The sequence below is a fragment of the Antechinus flavipes genome, chromosome 4 (genome assembly GCF_016432865.1).
Source record: "Antechinus flavipes isolate AdamAnt ecotype Samford, QLD, Australia chromosome 4, AdamAnt_v2, whole genome shotgun sequence".
In the NCBI taxonomy this organism is placed as follows: Eukaryota; Metazoa; Chordata; class Mammalia; order Dasyuromorphia; family Dasyuridae; genus Antechinus; species Antechinus flavipes.
Window position 1 is genome coordinate 15196385 of NC_067401.1, and position 20634 is coordinate 15217018.

Genomic DNA, 20634 nt, shown 5'->3' on the forward strand with positions numbered 1-20634 from the left:
AGTTTGTTAAACAGATTACTATGATCATTTATTACTGTTTTTATATGCATAATGATCCACTCCATTTCTTAAGCAGTACCAGATTGTTTTGATAATTACTGCTTTATAATATTGTTTGAAATCCAGTAGGCTAAGTTGAAAATTTTCTAGTAGTCCTTTCGTCCCTTCCAACTACCTAATACAGGTTAAACTCACTCTCTCTCTCTCTCTCTCTCTCTCTCTCTCTCTCTCTCTCTCTCTCTCTCTGTCTCTCTCTCTCTCTCTCTGTCTCTGTCTCTCTATCTCTGTCTCTGTCTCTGTCTCTGTCTGTCTCTGTCTCTCTCTCTCTCTGTCTCCATATATATGCATATATGTATATACTTATACAAAAAGATTTTGAGGAAAGAAGAAAAATATGTGTATATATATATGTACTCATATTTATACACACACACATATATATTCCTTCTTTCTTCAAAATCTTTTTTTCCCAATTTTTAAAGAATAACTCATTTTCCTTGATTATCTGCAAAGTAAAAGTCACCTTTAAACCCTTTCACCTCCACCTCTAAACTAACTTGCATTTTGTCTATAGAATCATTGATGCTCATTGATTTCAAGATGGCCAGGACTTCTGAGGTCACCTCATCCAACCCCCTTTTGCTCTTTTGTCCTCTCTGGTGTGGTTATCTGCAGACAAATGCTGTGACAAACGTCTGTTTGACCCAATTGTTGTGTTGACAAAAGGCCCAATGACTGAATTTTTACCTGTATGACTCTTAATTTATTGACTTGGGCTTCCCAGCTTTTCTTCAGATTGAATGAAGCAGTCTTCTAAACTACCTTTAATTAGTCATTAACAGATTTCTATCCTCATGCAAGTGTACCCAGAAATCAATTCACAGACACAAATCCAATTAGATCAGAGGAACACCTCAAAAATTTAGAGCTGAAAGGAACCTAAGGACCTTAGGACCACAAATTTACATCCAGAAGAAATCTCACAGGTCCCTAGTGCATCCCATTCAGTTTTTACAAAAGAAAAAAAATAAATTTTATCTTCACACAGATCTCCTCTAAAGGCAGTCCTCTAATAGACCTGACTATTCATCATTGCCCAAACTCCCCACGGAGGATGTGGCTATCCCCATGCCCACTGGTGGGTTTCCTCCTTTGGAATCCTATTTGTAAAATGGAAATGGGGATTGAACTAACTGGCCTCCGTGGCCCTTTTCAGTTCTAACTGTGGTCTAAGTGGAGGCGGTGAACATGACCCACTTTTCCTAGAAGTCTAGCATCTCTGCAGTGAAAGGGAAGAAAGAGACAAAAATGGGTAGCGGGGTTAACCAAATTGCTTTGTTTTTAATAGGGGAGACCTAAGAAGGTTTGGGGGTGCCATAGTACCCAGAGCAGTGGACCTGGAATCAGGAACTTGGCTTCCCCAGTTCAAATCCATCCTCAGACAGTTCCTAACTGAGTGATCCTGAGCAAGTCTCTTACCCTGTTTGTCTCAGTTTCCCCATCTGTAAATCGATCTGGAAAAGGAAATAGGCAAACTATTCCATTATCTTTGCCAAGAATATCCCAAATGGGATCATGGAGAATCAGACCTGACTCAAATGACTGAATAATAACAACCTATAAAAGATTTGCAGGGAAAGTAGGAGGAAGTAAGAAAAGTGGGGTGGGAGAGGAAATAATGATGGAGGAGCCAGATCCCAGAGGAGATGGGAAGATAGGGGATCAAGGGCAAGAGTACAGCAATTGGAGATAAGGAGGGGCACCTCTTCTTCTGAAATAGAGAGAAAACAAAAAGGCTTTGGATGGGGGAGGAGGGGAAACTACAGAGCCGGTGATGAATGGTCTCCATCTTTTCAATAAAGTAAGAGGCGAGATCCTCTGCTGAGAGAGAAGGGGGATGGGTGGATTTTGGGGCTCTAGGAAGAAGGAGAAACTCTGTTATAGCCACTATGGGGGGGCTGCTAGGGAATCATCCGGAGATAAATTAAAATATTTGCACCGAACTGGTCACCCCAAATTATCAGAGGAGACGTGACCCCAATCAAGGGTCACGCTGAGGAACAGAAGTCAGTTTTTGGTGGCTCCTCCGCTCCCAGAACTAAAACCAAATTCTTTGTGAGATAATTTAGGAGATGGCACAGTCTGTTCCTTTTCCTTCAGTGTAAAAACTTTCCATCCCTCTGTTGGTTGTCACTGCTGGATTGATTGGTCTTGTGACCTAGGTTGCGGGGGTTGGGAGGGAAGGCTTAATGCCTCCTACAAAGCCCCCCACACTGTCTCCCGCTGCAGTGCTGTGCTGGAAAAAAAAATGACTGGGAAGAAAAGTAAGCAGACACTCCACACCATAAATATTTCAGAATGGAATGAGCGTACTTTCCCCAGCATTGACTAGCTGTATATATTATTTATAAAACCATAACTTGAGTTGAAATGTAGTGCTCAAAAGAATAGACAGTCTCGCTCAGATTCACTAGACCATTGAAAAGAAAAGCAAGAGGAGGAGGAGGGAAGGGGGAAGGCCTTCCTGAGAATTCCTCTGGACAGAGCATTTAAGCAGCACCAAATCTGCCATTTCGTGGTATCGATCCGAACGAACAAACAAAAATAAGGAAATATTCCATGGACATCGTCACCGTGATTGCAGCTGACTCGGAACTCCCATAGCCATGAGCTGCAGCAGACCCCCAACTCCCTAAAAGACCTTTGATAGCCCATACCATTATTTTATAATTGCTTGCAGAGAGTCATCAGGAAATTAAACCTTAAAAGTATAGCTTTTATTTTCATTTCATGGTCACAAATGGAGGCCAGAAATTATGTACTTTGTTCCCTTCCAGTCTCCATTTGCCAATCTTTGCCTCTGTTTCCCAATTTACAGAATAAGAAGGATGTGATTCATTGGGAAAAGCTAAAGATTCTGAGATTCTCAGTGAAAAGGCCTTTAGAAGTGCCTACTATGCGCTAGCTGAAACTACAAAGAAAAAAATTAAACTTACCCTGACCCCAGGGAGCCTACATTCTAACAAGTAATATAAATATAAAATATAAAATATAACGGCTTGCCAGCCCTGGGCCCAGCCATCGGGGGATGCCCTTTCCCTCTGAAGGGCCCCAGCTCTGAGCTCACACTCGTGGACCAGGTTCAGGTCTGAGGGAACTTATCCTCTAAAGAGAGAGGTCAGGTTTCTTTTCTTATGCTCATCTCAGATTCTGAGAAAGATTAAAGCAGCTGCAGGAAGTCCTCTCTGTGGTTTGGGCAGAACGGAGGGATCCCAGAGTTTCTCAGCACCCGGATGCATAAGGGGAAACATCCACCTCAGAATCACACTTTCTTAACATCCAACTTCAACAGGACCACCAAATGTATAAATGAGTCTCCTTCCTATTTCATTGTTTCTTCCTCCTCCTCCGCTAACCCAAGTGGACTTGAATTTGAATCTTACCTACACTTTTTGCTAATAATATGAACTAGGAAAAATAATTTTATTTCTCTGATCTTTTTTTTTCAATCTATAAAAGGAACTAAATGATCTCTAACCACCCTTTTAGTTCTTCATCTTAGAGTTCTACTGTAAGCTGTAATATAGGAGGGGCCGTTTTCAAACTGTCTTTGTATTTACTCTGCTTGAAACCGGAGCTTAATAAATGGTTGTTGGATAAATGAGTAAATGAATGAAGGAAAGAACAAATGGATCATTATTTGATCCTGAGAGCCTGAGAGCTGGGATGAGCAGATGATGCATGTGAAGCCCCTATTTCTGATGCAGGTAAATCAGAAAGTTAATTTATCTCAAAGAAAGGAAGTCTGTTGACTGGAAGACAAGTAGTATGACACAGAGAGATCCATGGCACAATGTCAATGTTTCTCTCTCTTTTGAGTTCCTATTAAGGTTTTGTTTCTTTTGAGTCGGTATAGTCTCCCATGCTTTGGTAATTTTTGAAGCAGAATCTTCCCAGAGTAATTTTTCAGTGACAAAGACTTAATTTGAAGGCTAATTAATTGATTGATTGATTTGAAATCCAACACAATTCATATTGTTATATGACTTTGGATCGTGGACTACCACAACATGGATCTGTAGTTAGAAAGGGGCCAGGAGGCCATCTGGTCTTATAGATGAGGAAACAGAAGCTCAGAGAAGCTCACACTGATAGTATGTGTCAGAAGTAGGATCTGAACCCAGAAAATCATCACTCCTTCTGCCAACTCTCATAATCCAAAGAATCAAAATTATTGTTTGACCAAAGGGCAAAGGAAAGACTGTGGAGGCGTGTTGGCCATAGCATGTTGCCAATGAGTATGTTCATACAAGAAGGAGCAAAAAAAAATCCATCGTTGGATTAAAATATGACTTAAAAATATGGCAGAATGATCATAAAGGAAGAAGGAGATTGAGTAACTCTAGGGGGTTCAGCCTGAGTGTTGTGTTAGTATCCATTTTAATCTGGGTCTTCAACATGAACCCCTGAAAGCTATATCATGATTCAAAGTTCTCTTTGGGTCAGGATTTATTCAAATCTATCATAAGCTCCCCAAGATGCTTCCCTTCTATCAGCTCCAAATAGAGTATACGTTAATTCATAGCAAAAGATAGTCAATTTAAAAAAAATTGTTGTTATTCAATCATTTCAGCCATGTCCAAGTTTTATGATCCCATTCTGGGTTTTCTTGGCAGAGATTGTGGGGTGGTTTGCTATTTCCTTCCCCAGCTCATTTTACAGATGAAGAACTAAGGCAAATGGAGTAGAGTGACTTAGTTTCTGGATTGAAACTCATGAAGATGAGTCTTCCTAATTCCACGCCCATTGCTCTATTATATCATGTGGTCGCCTGTTTTAAATAAAGAATAGTAAAGTAAATTACCAGGGTAATCACCCAACTCCACAGCAAGTTCCCAGTGTTCCTGGGATAGGAAAGAAAACGTGTAAACTGGATAACTCCTGCTCCTACCAAGAGCCATGTCCTACCTGACAAACCTCTCTTTATTGAAAGACATCAATTACCACTTCCATCTAAAGCTGCTGACGTCTTCTCCTGGGCTGCTTTCTCTCCCCCTGGAACTGCTGCTTGCTGTTTTATTCCTAAATTATCACCTGCTGCTTCTTTGTTGATTTATAGCTGCTATAAACCACTCCAAGATTTTTGCCAAGAAAATCCCAAATGGGATCACAAAAAATTGGACGGCCACAACAAAAGCCTCTTTCCCAGAAGAGAATGGTCATCGTTCTTTTGTAAGAAAGCATATTACTTTAAGGATATTTCAGCTCTTTTATGAGTCAGATCCATAGCATAGCATGAACCTATCTGGTTAATTGTCTTTTTCTTAAATTCCCTTTGTTTTTTTCCCTTATTGGAAAGTCCCCAAGTCCCATCTAATTTTCAGGCTGATGTGGATAAATTCTTTTCAACGACTATCCTACCAGGGATGGCTAGTAATATGTTTATAAAGATTATCACCCTGGAACTTCACATAGCACAACTGAAAGACACAGGCTGGAGCCGGAAGCCTTTGTCCTGCATTACTGCAGTTATGCTCAAATCGCTGTCCCTATTTCATGGAATATTAAAAGACCCAGAGGAAATCCTCAGCACGTTGGGTAGCTCTTCACTGGAGGGTGGAGAATCGGAGAGGACAGATGGGTCACGACCTGCACTGACCGAGGGAATACCCACATCCAGCTGATCACAGATCTTTTGAAATACTAGAACGTTGTCCCTCTACTTCCTGGGATTAATACGAAAAGACATTCCCATTCTAGCTTGTCAAAATAGGGAGCCCAAACTGAAGTCTACATTACTCCTGAAAATTACTGGGGCAAAATTTGTACATCTCTCTTACCATCTGCTCTTCAAAGGAAGAATATCCTATCTATGAATCCGTGGGGTTACTGACACGCCACTTCTCAACCGAACTAACAGTTATTGTGCAGAGATTTACATTTCACAGAGAGAATCAAAAGGCTAGCAAGAGTCCGCCGCCTACACTGCAGAGTTGGGCCATCTGTCTCACCGTTACGATTTTAGGGATTTCGTATTTGACATGTCACAGGAGCACCTTGCATATGGAGTTTAAGATGGAATCGCTGATCCATCAGTGCCTCTGGAATAAAGGAAATTTAATATTTATGATGTCCCAAGATGAAACTTTTAGGTTATTACTTGTCACAAAAACTAAAGGAGCATCTTCTAAGATGAATGCTGTCCACAGCATGGAGCTACGGAGCTCCCATCGACAAGGTCATTAGAACACGGGAAGTAAAAAAAATTAAAAATAATAATAATAATAATAATAATAATAATAAAAAGAACACAGGAAGTGCGTGCTCAACCAGACCTACAGAGCAGTTCAGACAGATGAACGCCTTTTCAGGGTTTCGACAAGTCACATCCCGCATTACGCCAATGATCTGCTTAGAGATTCAGACATAGAGAGCAGAGCTTCTGCTAGGAAGGGACACCATCTTTTCAACCATCAGAAAAAGCTGCAGGAACTGTCACTGCTATTTACATCATTTGATACCCGTAGATCTTAATTATTCACAGGACATTAAAGCTCTGGAGTTAAATTGTCTTCAGTGTATTGATGGCAAGACACCTCAGGATTCTGAAATATCTGTAACGCGAATCACAAATGGTTGTGATTACAAGACCAATGTCTTGCTGCTCTACTCTGCTCCCTACCTCTAACCTGGGATTGGGAGGGTTGAAAGTTCATCACATGTAGCCACCCCCAAACCCAAACCCACCATGCCATACTCTAGACACGTAGCCATGCCATCTCTTGTACACCATTCCCCACTCCGTGTCCTTTTCTACCTCTTGCTGGGGAACGATAATTAAATGAATTAATTAAATTCATATACCTGGAAAGGGTATTACCCTATTACTCTATTCACCATCCCTGTGACTTCCCTGTCCAAAGCATCCTTTCCAGGCAACACTGCCCTATGTATAGATTTCCCCTATTAAAATATAAACTCCTTGAGGGTAGGAAGTATCTTGAGTTATGTGTATTTATAGTGCTTAGCACAGTGTCTGGTATAGTGTTTAATAAATGGTTTTCTTCATTCATCTTATTCCTCTTTTCATAGGCTATCAATAATCAGTAGGGTTCTCATAGGATCCATTGACAAAGTGTTTGGTATCATGTTTTTTGATTTTATTTTATTTTGAATGTAATGACTACCAGATAAAACTAGCATTTTTATGTTTGTTGAAGAACAAAAGAATTGTACACGGAACTTCAAATCTCCACCGAGCAGAACTTGCTTTTCTTTTTAATGTTACAAAAATCCAGCATGTAATTTTCAAAGTTATCTTCTTTGTCTGTGATTCCCTCTGGCCTTTTTTCTTTTCCATTTTTTTTTATCACGATTCCTTCTTCAAGATTACAATGATCACCCGGTTATGTGCCAGGAAGCTGTGATACCTGCACATATCATGGAGAAGCTGAGGTACGGGCTCATAATGTCATGGAGAAGCTGTGGTACGGGCTCATAATGTCATGGAGAAGCTTCCACTCCTCATCACAAGGGGTGATTCCAGGAAAGAATTGGCCCGTACCCTGGGATCATCACTGAGAGCATTTGTACCATTAAGATGACATGATTTGTTAACAGATTCCCCCATGGTATCTTCTGAAGAACTGGGAGTTTACCATGGGAAAGAATAGCCCATCTACATCCAACCATTACAGCAGTTCATCTGAAAACTAAAAATGTTCCTTTTGCCTTGAAGACAAGATGGAGATAGATTTGAGCATTTATCACACAAATTGTTCTTGAACCAGTCCCACATATTCCATATGTGACTCCGTTTGGACTGGTGTGGAAGGATAATGGGAAAGACTCCAGGGTACAGAGTCGAGGGGCAGGGGACAGAAATACCGAAACGGTTCCTAAATGAAGACTCCAAAGTCAGGATAAAAAAAGGGGCTTAATCTTCCTTGGTCAGACAACACGAGATGTTATTATGTTCAGTTCTGAGTACCACATTTTATTAAGAACATTGGTAAATTGGAATACTTCCAGAGAAAGGTGACAGAGTCTACTGAAGGAACTCTTGTACAAGGATCTGTTGAGAATAACAGACCTCTACAAAGTATACATCAATGAAAATTTAAATCAAGCCTTAATATTATGCTGAATTCATTAGTGGTAATGAATTCTTTATGCTATTAATTGTTGATCAAGACTAACAGCCTATCTAGGTGCTATTGTCTAGGTGGTATTGTCACTACAAGATACAGAAAATATCAATGGCTCAATATTATTTATTAAGCACTTAACCATATACCAGTTCCTGTACTGGGTACTGGGAATCAACATATAAGAGGCAACAATTCTTACCATTTAATATATTCTGTATAAATATCAAAATAATAAATACCGATATATACAAAGTAGTGAAATGCAAGGTCTTTGGGGAAGGAGAGTCTAAGTAGTTTGGAAGATGAGGAAAATCTCTGTACAGAAGCTTGAGCTGAGTCTTACCGGAAATGAAGGATTCCAGGAAACCAGGCATGGAGGGAGTGCATTCCAGGCACCGGGAATGAAATCACCGAGACTGCCACACGTAAGGAGCACAGAGGCAGGATCTCGGACTTCAAGGCCGGAGGGAAGGCCCAAAGAGGCTGGAAAGATAGTTTGGGTTCAGGTTGTATAGGGCTTTCAAAACTGACCAGAAGAGTTTAGATCTTATCCCAGAAGCAGAAGGAAGCCACCGGAGTGGATTAATACTATTTTTTGTTATAGGATCAGATACAATTGGCCTCGTTCTCATGATTTGTTTTGTAAATTCCCAATTCCTTTATATCATCCCCTAATCCTTGAAGCTGTGGGTTGCCTACTAACATTAGCAGTGGCAAGGGTAAGGCCAGCAGAGAACGGAAGGGGTTCAATTCAGAACTGAGTTCAAATCCTCCTCAAACACTTGCTAGCCAAGAGACTCTAAGCCAATCACTAAATTTTTCCAAATTTGTCTATTAAGTGAGGGAGTTGGACTCGACCACCTCTAAAGTCATATCTAGGAGCCCAGGATCACAAATGTATTTTTGAGTTGTTTTCCCACTCAGCAGAGAACCTCACATCCATTTCTTTTCCCCCAGTTTGGGATTGGAAAAGATGAGAAAGAGAGCGAAAATAAATGCTTGTTATTTTTTCATTTAATTAAAAATTAATTAAATTTAATAAAAATTTAAAAATTCATCTGTTGGGGGAGGAAGGGAAATGGTGTCAGTTCAGGCTTTTCCTGCTGCTACCCTCAGAAACGGTGCTAAGCTAAGAAGGCAACACTGACATTTGGCAAAGGAAAAAAAGAAAATCCAAGGGTGGGGAGTGTTACTAAGTATGTGGCTCAATCTCCCAAGTTATCTGTCTCCCATCGATCCCTGGGCTGGCCCAGGCCCCAGCCCTTGGCTTCTGGTCCAAACTCCTCCCTCTGCAAGCGGGCCAGCCCAACTTCTGAGCAGGTAGAGATCCGGCCTCCCCTTTTCTGAGCCTGGGGAGTCCGTGAAAAATCGGGGGGGCCTGCTCATGGCAGAGCCCTGGCAGAATTTCATTTTTAAACAATTTGCCGTGATGTTTTTTCTTTCCCTGTTTCTCCTAGTCAGCAGCAGCTAAATTGAGCAGCCGTCCCCGTGTGACAAATGAAGGTGTTAGTACAGAAGAGGGGCCATCTGGTATGGATGAAAGAGGTCCAAGGAGCAAGACTGGAGGGTGGGGAAGAGTGGGCGGCCAGCATCAGAAGAGCTTAGATCTGCAAGGGTCCGCAGAGACCATTTAGTCCAGGGGCTTCATTAAGGAAGAATAATAACTCACATTTAGAACTCTCTCCAAGGTTTGCAAGGCACTTCACACACATTTTATCATTTGATCCTACAACTGTACTGTGAGATGGGTACTATAATTATCCCCATTTACAGAGGAGGAAGCCGAAGCTGAGAGTGATTCAGTTTACAACTCAGGAAACTGAGGATCCGGAAGGTCCAGTTAGTTAGCCAAGGTCACACTTACAAGGCCACGGAGTAAGTGTTTTATTTTATTTTATTTCACGGCTTCCGATTCTTTCCAACTTAGGGAAGGAAGGTGGAGGGAGGGAACTGGTACCCAGGACCAGTACCAGAGATTATGAACAATCAGATGCCCCTTACTGAGTCAATCTTCTGTTTTGGGGCCATGGGAGGGAGAACCTTCTCCTCTTCCTCCTTCACCATTTCCCCCATAATCCTGACTCAAGCAATGCCAGAAATCTCTCTAACAAGGCTCAACGTCTTTCGATTCAGATGAGGTAATCTGGCTTAAAGAGAAAACCCTCCCTCCCCTGGTCACTCGTGCCTCACTTTCACACCGAGGTGTAAATGATCTCACTGCTTTCCCAGAGAACAGAGTTGGATGGAGAGTGAGAGGGGCCCCTGCACCTCAGGTGGCACCGTGAAATGGGCCAAAGGGCTCTGGAAGCTGCCAGAACCAAGTTTCCCGGACCTGGTAATCTCCTAGGGGTCAGCTCTGCCCTCAGAGGTGCCCTGGGCCATGAACTAGGAGCCTCAGGAGACTCAGAGTGACCCCAGGAAAGAAGCTCTCCCATTTACCATGTCCTAGAATTTGCAAAGTCTCTTGGACACACATTTCTTTATTTGCTCTTAACAATGCTGTGAAATGGGTGCATCAAAAAGCAGTGCATGTGGGGAGAGGCACTGGAAGCTAAAAGACCAGGAAAGGTCACCTGCAGAAGGTGATGCTCCAGGAGATGGAGCTGAGGAGATAGTGCAGCCCAGCATGGGGGGCAGCCCGTGGCGATGGAGATGGAGAGTTGAGGAAGGAAGAGGGAGAAGATCAGCTTGAGAAGTAGACAAGTGCCTTCCTGGGGCAAACTTAAGGGGTGCAGGAAGGTCCCCCCTAAAAGCCGCTCTCCTGCCCACGGCTCCAAATTCTGCTCTCAGAGATTAGTTCCTTTGGGTTTGAATCGCCCTCTCTAAGCTCCTCTTTTAAATCCTTGCAGAGAGGGAAAGACCCAGTGTAATTCCTCCCCGTGGGTGATCTCATTCTTCTCTGTGGGTGATCTCATTCCTCTCCCATCTCTGGGGATGGAGTGGCCCCTTTGAGACAGAGCTCCATCACCTTGTGGTGGGAGGCAGGGTGTGGGGGAGACGGAAGGGGGACTCGTAAAGATAAACTACTCTGACTTTACAGATTGGGCCAGACCTGGATGCAAAGTCTTTGGGTGCCGAGGGGGAGGGAAATGTGGAAACGTGTGGCCATCCCCCCACCCCCACCCCCGCTGAAAGCAGGCCCAAAGGGAGCATGTCATTTCTGGGTCCCACCCCCTCACTCCCCCACTGACGCACTTGTGCCCACTGCAGTTTTAGAGGAAGCCTTATGCCCATGGGCACAGGTCACCTGCAGAGAAAGAAGGCCTAAGACCTCTCCCCTGATGGCACCGACTCTCATCAGGCACAAGCAGAGCAGCCAAAATAATAGACTCGGGGTGACCGCTTTAAATGCCTCTAATTCCACCGACACAACCAAGTGAAAAAGGCCCCTGGTAACCACAGAGTCACCTGACTGGAACCAGCTTCAGATGTCCACACATGCTCCCTTGGGAGCAGCTCCCCAGCTCTCCTAGAAAGGGAACTGGCCTTCCCCAAACACTCTCATGCTCTCTAAGTATATGTCAACCTCCCCCGCCACACACACACACACACACACACACACACACACACACACACACAAGCCTAGGAGGCGGCCTTACAAACAACTGGAGGTAGGAAATGGCCCAGTCTGCCTGGAATATTGAGAGGCAACTTGATTCAGAAAGGAGAAGGTCCCTCCATGTCTGCATGACTTCACATGTATAATTAATATCATGTTGCTTGCTAATGGGCCGAGGTGGGTCTGGAAGAGAGAACTCCGAATTCAAAGGGTAGAAAATAAGTGGTAAAAAGAAATAATTTTTGATAAGAAGGAAGGGAAGGAGGGAGAGAAGGAGATAGAGAGAAAGAGAGAGAGGGAGGGAGAAAAAGGGAAGGGGGAGGGAGAGAGGGAGGAAAGGAGGAAAAGAAGAGGGAGGGAGAAAGAGAGGGAGGGAGAGAGAAAGAAAGAGAGGGAGGGAGAGGGAAAGAGAAAAGGAGAAAAAAAGGAAGGAGGGGGAGAGAAGGGGAGGAAAGGAGGGAAAGGAAGACTGAGGGAGAAAGAGGGGGAGGGAGAGAGAAAGAAAGAGAGGGAGGGAGAAAAGCTCGTCATCCTAGCTGTGAGCCTCAGCAAGTCACTCCAGAGCAGTGAGGAGCCGCTTTGATGGGGGAGTTTGCTCATCCAGAATGTCCCTTTTTTTGGTCAGGGCAGATCCAGTTTCCATCCATAGAGGGAACAAAGCCGGCTAATTTAAGGGGAGGCTGCGCAGGAGGGCAGGAGGCCCTTTGAGGGCGGGCCGGGGACTCCCTGCTTTTTGTGGGGGCAGCAAGGCCTCCTGAGCACGACCTGGCCAGGCCGGGTCGGGGAGGTCCCAGGGCAGCCGGAGGAAGGGCAGATCGGACAGGGAGGGGCGAGGGGGGCAATTAAAGCTTGGCCAAACCTCCCCCCCTCGCGCACAGACAAATCGTCCAGTAATTCTCAGAGCAATTCACCGACCCATTTCCCTTCTGCTTAATTGCTTTGGAGAGGATACAATGGCTCCTCTTGGAGGCGGCCCAGCCGGGAGGAAAGAGCCTGGATGTCACCATTGAGGAGCCCGGCTCGCCGCTGACTCACCGGGGGACTGGGGTGGGGGAGGGAAGAAGGGAGGACGGGGCTCAGTTTCCTCCTCTGTAAAGTGGGGCGAGTTGGGGGGAGGGGGGCGCGCAGCCCCGCCCCCCCAGCCCCGGCCCACAACAATAACGCCCCAAACCCACCTGGAAGAGTTAATCTGGCGCCCAGGCTCGAGCGCAGTCCCTGATTACATTTTTCCCCAAAGGAAACTTCAGTTAATTTGGTTAGTGACTCATGTGCCGGGCTGCCAGTCACAACACACATGGCTGCACCGGGGACGGCACCGGGCGCCGGCCCCCTCGGCCTCCCCCTCCCCCCTCCAGCCCCGAAATGACTCTGGCTCCGAAGTCCTCATCAAAGGGGGGAGGGTCAGGCCAGCGGCCCCGGGGGCGGGGTCACTCAGGGCTGCGGACGCACATCCCTGCACACGTGTACCCGCCAACAGGCAGCTACGGGCGCACATATGCAGGTGTACACCGGGCGCACACGTGAACACGCATGGACACACGTGTGATACGGATGCAGACACATCCCTACACACACATACACAGTTACATGGAATCAGAGACACACAGACACACACACCTGTTCCTACACGTGTGCACAGAAACACCCACATGCATGCACACACACAGACGTGTTCACACACGGAAACACTGGCCCGTGCACATGATACAGACACACAGACACTCGCTCATGCGTCCTTACCCAGAAGCACACAATATACATGTGCACCGTGCACACATATACCCACGTGTGCACACATGTACGCAACGTAAACACATGTACATCATACAGACAGACACACAGACACTCATTCATGCCCGTATGCACAGAAACACATGAGCACATAACACGGACACAGACACATAGACACTCGCCATGCGTCCTTACCCAGTAGCACACAATATACATGTGCACCGTGCACGCATATACTCACGTGTGCACACATGTACACAACGTAAACACATACACGTCATACACACAGGCACGCATGCATGTATGCACAGAAACACGCACGCACATAACACGGACACAGACACACAGACACTCGCTCATGCGTCCTTACCCGGAAGCACACAATATACATGTGTTCACTGTGCACACATATACCCACGTGTGCACACATGTACGCAACGTAAACACATACACGTCATGCACACAGGCACACAGACACGCATGCATGTATGCACAGAAACACACGCACACAACACGGACACAGACACCCAGACACTGGCTCGTGCGTCCTCACCGGGAAGCACAGGCTTGCTTCACACATGTAAGTGCACGTGTACATACATGCGCCGCACACAGAGACGGCCATTCCCGCGCCCACACAGAGCCGCTCAGACACGTAGAAAGGCAGACACGCGGGCCCCGCGGCCCCCGGGGGGTTAAGCTGGCACTTAGCCGCAGAGCATCAATAAATCACTCCGAGATAACCTTTGCATACCAATAGTGCAAAAATCCAATTAAAGTAACTTATTACTAACTCAGGCCTGTTTTCCCATCACTTAAAGCTTCAGGGGAGGGGGGGGGGGCGGCGGGCGCGCGAGGGCCCCCAGACCGAGGGGAGATGGGAAAGCGGAGCTCCTGCGGGTGGAAGGAAATTCTTTCCAACAGGTCAATCGGCCACGGGCAGGAGCCACCTCGGGGCGTCTGGGTTGGTTCGGGGTGGAAGGGAGAGACTGGAATGTCTCCTCGGCCCCTCCCCCGGTCCCGGAGCAGCCCCCAGCCCCCACCAGAGCCCGAGGAGAGCCCGGCTCAGAGGAGGCCGGGAGGAAGCAGGATGAGAGGTGCAAAGAGGAGTCCTGGAACCTCCCGGAGCGCGGGATTCGGAGCCAGAAGGGACCTTAAAGGCCACCTGGTCCAACCCCACCCCCCACCCCCCATCCCCACATTTTACAGAGGAGGCAACTGAAGCCCAGAGTGATCAAGGTCACATTGCAGGGAAGAAGGCCCGAGAGAAGAACAATGAATTTATAAGGGAGGGAGGGAAGGAGGAAGGAAAGAAGAAAGGGAGAAAGAAGGAGGGAGAGAGGCAGATGGAAAAAGAAAAAGAAAGAAAGAAAGGAAAAGGATGGGAGGAAGGAAGGAAGGAAGGAAGGAAGGAAGGAAGAAGGAAGGAAGGAAGGAAGGAAGGAAGGAAGGAAGGAAGGAAGGAAGGAAGAAAGAAAGAAAGAAAGAAAGAAAGAAAGAAAGAAAGAAAGAAAGAAAGAAAGAAAGAAAGAAAGAAAGAAAGAAAGAAAGAGGAGGGAGAGAGAAATGTCCTATACAATGTGCCCTATGCACTATCATGTATATCATGTTTGCTTAGTTGAATTGACTAGTTTGGACATTGGAGAAAGGAGGGAAGGAGAGAAAAAGGGAAGGAAGGAAGGAGGGAGGGAGAGGGAGGAGAGGGAAAGGAGAGGAAGGGAGGGGGGAAGGAGAGTTTGTAAATGAAGAAACTGAGGCACAAATGACTATGAGTGACATGCTTAGAGCCATAACAAACTCTAATGTCAACTCCAGGCAGTTGTTCTAACCACTGTTTCCTACAAACTTTATGGGAGTCTCATGACACTTTACTGTGGCATCTACTTTACAAATAAGTAAACTGAGGCAAAAAAAGATGTGTTTAAGCCAAAATTCACTGCCAGTAAGAAACTCCTGGAAGATTAGCCAGCAGTCTGAACTCAGCTTCACCTGGACTTCAAATTCAGCTTTCTTTCCTTCCAGGCCTTGGCCGTGTGGAAAAAATGCTGAATCTTGGGAAACTGATTCTATGCTTTCCAAAGGTGGCTTTTTGGTGGCCCAGGCTATGGTTGTAGATCTTTTTTTCTTTTTTGTTTAAAGAATTAAAAAAAAAAAAAGACATTTGCTCTTTTCCAGAGAACCCCAGGAAGTAAAGAAATGCTTCCTGAAACAGATGACTGTTTTCCAGCAGAAATCACTTGGACCCTTTCTCTGGGACATGGGAACTGGGAGCCTTCTCCAGAGTTCTCCTGTCCCTGCTGCTATTCCCTGGCTCTGCTGAAGCTCCCAGGAAAGTACCTCAGGCCAGGCCAGCTCAGTTCTTATTTTCTTGAAGTTTGAGCTGGAAAGGACCCTGAGATCAAAGGCCTCCTTTTCCCAGCTGAAGGAATGAAGGCCCAATCTGGCCAAGATCACAGAGCAAGGAGAGACCCTCCTCACAATCTCAGCTTCCTTTCATTCACAGCTAGTCTCCCAGTTTCCACAGTTAGATATTCACTCCTTTGAGTCTCAATGGCTTTTAAAAGTCTTTTATTAAAATGTAAATAATCCTAGGGGGAAAAAAAGATGGGATACCTGGGAGAAATGGATAGAGAATAATAGTTCCCTGGCATGAGGAAGGGCAAGGATGCTAGGAGTATCCCTAGTAAGAAGGACTTAGGTGTAAGTAAACTGAGACCTGAATTAGCCACTGGAGCATAAGTTTAAAGCTGAAGGCTCCTTAGGAATGAATTAGTGTGACCCTCCCCCCCCCATCCCTACCCCCCATTTTACAGGAACAACAAAGGTACATGACTTATCCAAAGTCACACATCTAGGTAGTAAGTGAAAGAGTAGAGATTCAAACCATATCCTCTGACCCTCTAAAAACGGGGCTCTGTCTAAGGCAGCCCCCCCCATCAACTTCATTAATTTACAATGATCCTGATACTCCCCATGAAAAGCATGAAAACGGTCACTGCAAAGAGAGGGAATAGACAGTTCCCCCTGGAAAAGGCTCTTCCAGAGCTTCTCTCGGAGGATTTGTCCCCAGGGAGGAGCAGGGAAGGCAAGAAGGCCAGAGGGAGCTGGTCTGAGTGTCTGAGAAGGTTCAGCCTTTCCCAGGATAAGCAGGTTTATTATGTTGCATATTAATTAGCCCAAAGCTGGCTCTGCAAAAGGGTAGTGTTTCCAAATCCCCCTGTACTGTTTGTCCCAAAACATCATCTGCACGAACTGGAGACACGGCTAATGATGAGCCAATGGGGGAGCTTGGCCCACCGACCCGCAATTTTGTCTGGAAAATTCCCCTGAGGAAGGAAGAAGCTGATGTGTGGAGAAGAAAGGGAAGCGACCCAAGCATGGGTTCTCAGGTAAAAGCACTGCTACCTGGGGTCAGGCGCATGGGAGCTGGGAGGGAGGAGGGAGGGAAGAAGGAGAGAAGGAGGAAGGAGAGAGGGAGAAAGGGAGGAAGGAGAGAGGGAGGAAGGAGAGAGGGAGGAAGGGAGGAAGGGAGGAAGGGAGGGAGGGAGGAAGAGAGAGAGGGAGGGAAGAAGGAAAGGAAGGAAGGAGGGAAGAAGGAAGAAAGGAGGAAGGAAAGAAGGAAGGAAGGAAGGAAGGAAGGAAGGAAGGAAGGAAGGAAGGAAGGAAGGAAGGAAGAAAGGAGAGAGAGGGAGGGAGGAAGGGAGGGAAAAGGGAAGATCTGACAGTGCTTACTAGTTATAATATGTGTACAATCAGAGCCATCTTGTGCCTTCTGGATTAGAGTCTATACAGATAGGACAAAAAGGAAAGTGGAGGGTGTTACTTAGATCATTCAGGCCTGCATAGACAAAGTCCACAATAAATGGAGATTCAGTGACAAACAGTAGGGGAGGAGGGAGGGAATAAGCATTTATTAAGCACCTACTATATGTTGGGCATTAGGTTAAGCACTTTATAAATATTTCCTCATATGATCCTCCTAACAACCCTGAAATAAAGGGGCTGTGATTATCCCCATTTATAGTTGAGGAAACTGAGGCAAACAAAGGTTAAGAGACTAGCCTGAATCACACCGCTAATAAGTCTCTGAATAGTTTATAGCAGTAAGGGTAGGAGATTATATTTGCCCTCAAATCTTCTGGACTCCAGACCAGGAGGTCCATCCACTGTGCCTCCTAGCTGCCTCCCCTACCTCACCTCTACCCAGATTCTTAATTAGGTTGGACAAGAGACAGTGTAACAAATGGTGTAGACCAGTGATACAAAGATAGAAAGATAGAAAGATACTTATTTACAAAGATATGGGTATGAAAGAATTTGAGAATTTGCTGTTCCCCGATCCTTACTTCCCAGATCAAGGGACTTAAATCTCCAGCCTCATTTTCTCCAAATCTACGATCCTGTGATCCTACTTAAACCCCTCAACTCCAGATGGGAGTGATATAGAATAAAGCAGAGACTTGAGTCATCCACCAGTGAATACTGTATTTATTCAAGAACTAAGCCTCCCTTCAGGCAAGCCTGGAAGAGCACAAAGAATCAACAAAGATCTTTCTTGTTTGTTTGTTATTTGTTCATTTGTTTGCTTTCAGTCTTCTTAGAAGTCTCCCCTAGATTATTTTGTATGTACTTTCTGTTTACTTGGCTGTATCTCCTAAGAGAAAGGAAGCTCTTTGAAAGCAAGGAGACTTTCTTTTTTTTTTTTTCCCTCCACCTCAACACACCTAATGTGGGTCTTGCACATGTTAGATTCTTGTTTTCTTTATTTTTTTTATTTGATAACACCAAAAAATGAACAAAGGAGAACAGAAAAGAAGGAGGATGTGAGAAACCACAATTGTCTATTAAATACAGCTTGCTTCTCCCTCCCCCCAAAGTATATATAGCAAATTTGTCATTTTCAAAGCTGTCTTTCTCTGTTTCCATTTGAATTTTATTCTTCTATGTGTTAATAATATAATTCAATGATCTTCATTTTTTGCTTTCCTTGTTTTTGTTTTAATTCTCCCTTGCCCTCTGCCTCTGCCTCTCCCCAAAATTTCCTCTCTATTTGAACAACAAAACACAACCTTGTGATCAAGAAACACATTCAAGCAAAACAAATACACGTATTGGTCATATCTGATAACAAGCACCTTGTTCCACACTTTGGGTCAGTCCACTCTCATTAGTTCTCTGGATTCATGACTGGCCATAGTTTTGATGGGAAAACTTGTCTTTCAAAGTTGTTTTCCTTCAGATTGCTATGGTTACAGTAAAAAAAATGATCCTATTGGTTCTGATCACTCCACTCTGCATCACTTCATACAAGTTTTCCAAGGTTTCCTCAACACAACCTCTTCTGTCATTTCTCATGGCAGGATATTATTCTATGGCATTCACAGACCATCTGATTGATCAGCCATTCCCTAATTGATGAACACCACACTCCTCCCACTTCCTAGTTCTTTGCCACAAAAAAAGTGCCAAAAACATTTATAAACGCTTCTGTACATGAGTCCTTTTTACATTTCTTTGATCAATAATAGTGGGTCAAATTTTAGAGTGTGCTCAATTTAGTGATTTTTTTAAAGCCTCCTTCCAAATTGCTTTTCAGAATGGATGGACCAATTCATGGTTCTAGCAAACTCACAAGGATGTGCCTGTCTTCCCATTGTCTCTCCAACAATTGTCACTTTCCTTTTCTCTCATCTTTACCAATCTGATAGATATGAAGTAGGACCTTTGGGTCACTTGAATTTGCATTTGCCTAATTGTTGGTAATTTGAAGCATTTTTTAAAAGATAGCTATTGATAGCTTGAATTTCTTTTCTGAGAACTGCCTATTAAGCATTGCCTATTGCAGAATGGCTATCATTTTCACATATTTAAATCAGTTCTTTATGTATCTTGAATATCAAACCTTTATCTGAATAACTTATTGTGAAGATTTTCTCCAGCTAACCATCTCCCTTCTGACAAGCATTGGATTTATGTACGAGAGAGAAATTTTTACTTTTATGTAATCACAACTGTCCACTTTATATTCTATGATTCTCTCTCTATCCCTTGTCTGGTCATGATCTATCCGTAGTTGCGAAAGGACATATTAAACTCTTAATAAGTATTTGTTTAATTGAAGGGCTTGGGGTAAGATTTTATCACATCTTCGGTATGTTAATTTGATTATTTTTGTTGATGGTTATTGTTTGTAATAGAAACAATTTTTAATGACCTATCCTTTTCCCTACTTCCATCAAAGGCTACATGGCTACATGTGGTGGGTATAGACATTATAGAGGGCCAATTCCGAGAAACCCAGCCAAAACATCCATTTGACCCAAAGCCAAAACAGAGCTGTGTGCAAATCTCTTGCTTGCAAACGATTGTGGGTTTTTTCCTTTGAAAACTCCCTCCTAAATGTTCATTACTAACTTGCTTTCTGGATATCCAGAAATGGATTTCTGATCTTTTTTTGGACATCATAGTCATAGAATTTCAATTCAAAAGGACCCTAGTGGATGGCTAGCCCAATATATATTGGAAAAGAGTCCCCTCCTTGACATACCTAAGGAGAGGTCATTCAGCCTTTCTTCAAAGACTCCTGAAGGAGGAAGAGCATGAGCAGCATTTGTTGTTAGGAAGGTTTTTCTCTACATCAAGAGAATTTCTCTGGATACCCCTGTATTTTCTCTGTCAAGCCCAAATTTGAATCTCTACAGCTTCTCTTCATTACTCCTAATTTTACCTTCTAGGGCTAAATAAACAAGTTAATCCTTCCTTTAAGGAACCATCCTTCCAGAACTAGAAGACAGCTACCACTTGCCCTCTGAGTCTTTTCTTCTCCAGGCTAATGATCCCCAATTCCTCAATTACTCTTTTGGTGACATATTAATCTGGGAGAGAAAGACTTTCAGATCTGGCCAAAACAGAAATAATTGCTATTTATACTCATTCTGGGCCACTGGGATCCAAACAAAGACCAAGAAAAGCTCCGGTCAGGACATACTGTTGGTCGATCAAGGAGAGCCAGTCCTGATCTATATCTCGCTACTGTATAGAGATGGCTTCAGAGGAGAGAGTAGGGCTGGTGACTTTACACAATCCTCCCTCACTTAAATCCAACTCATTCTGAAGGCACGCTTGTAGGGTGTAAGACACCCTCCTGATGTCACTGGTCCTTCTTCAGAACAAAAGAAAAACAACAGCTCTGAA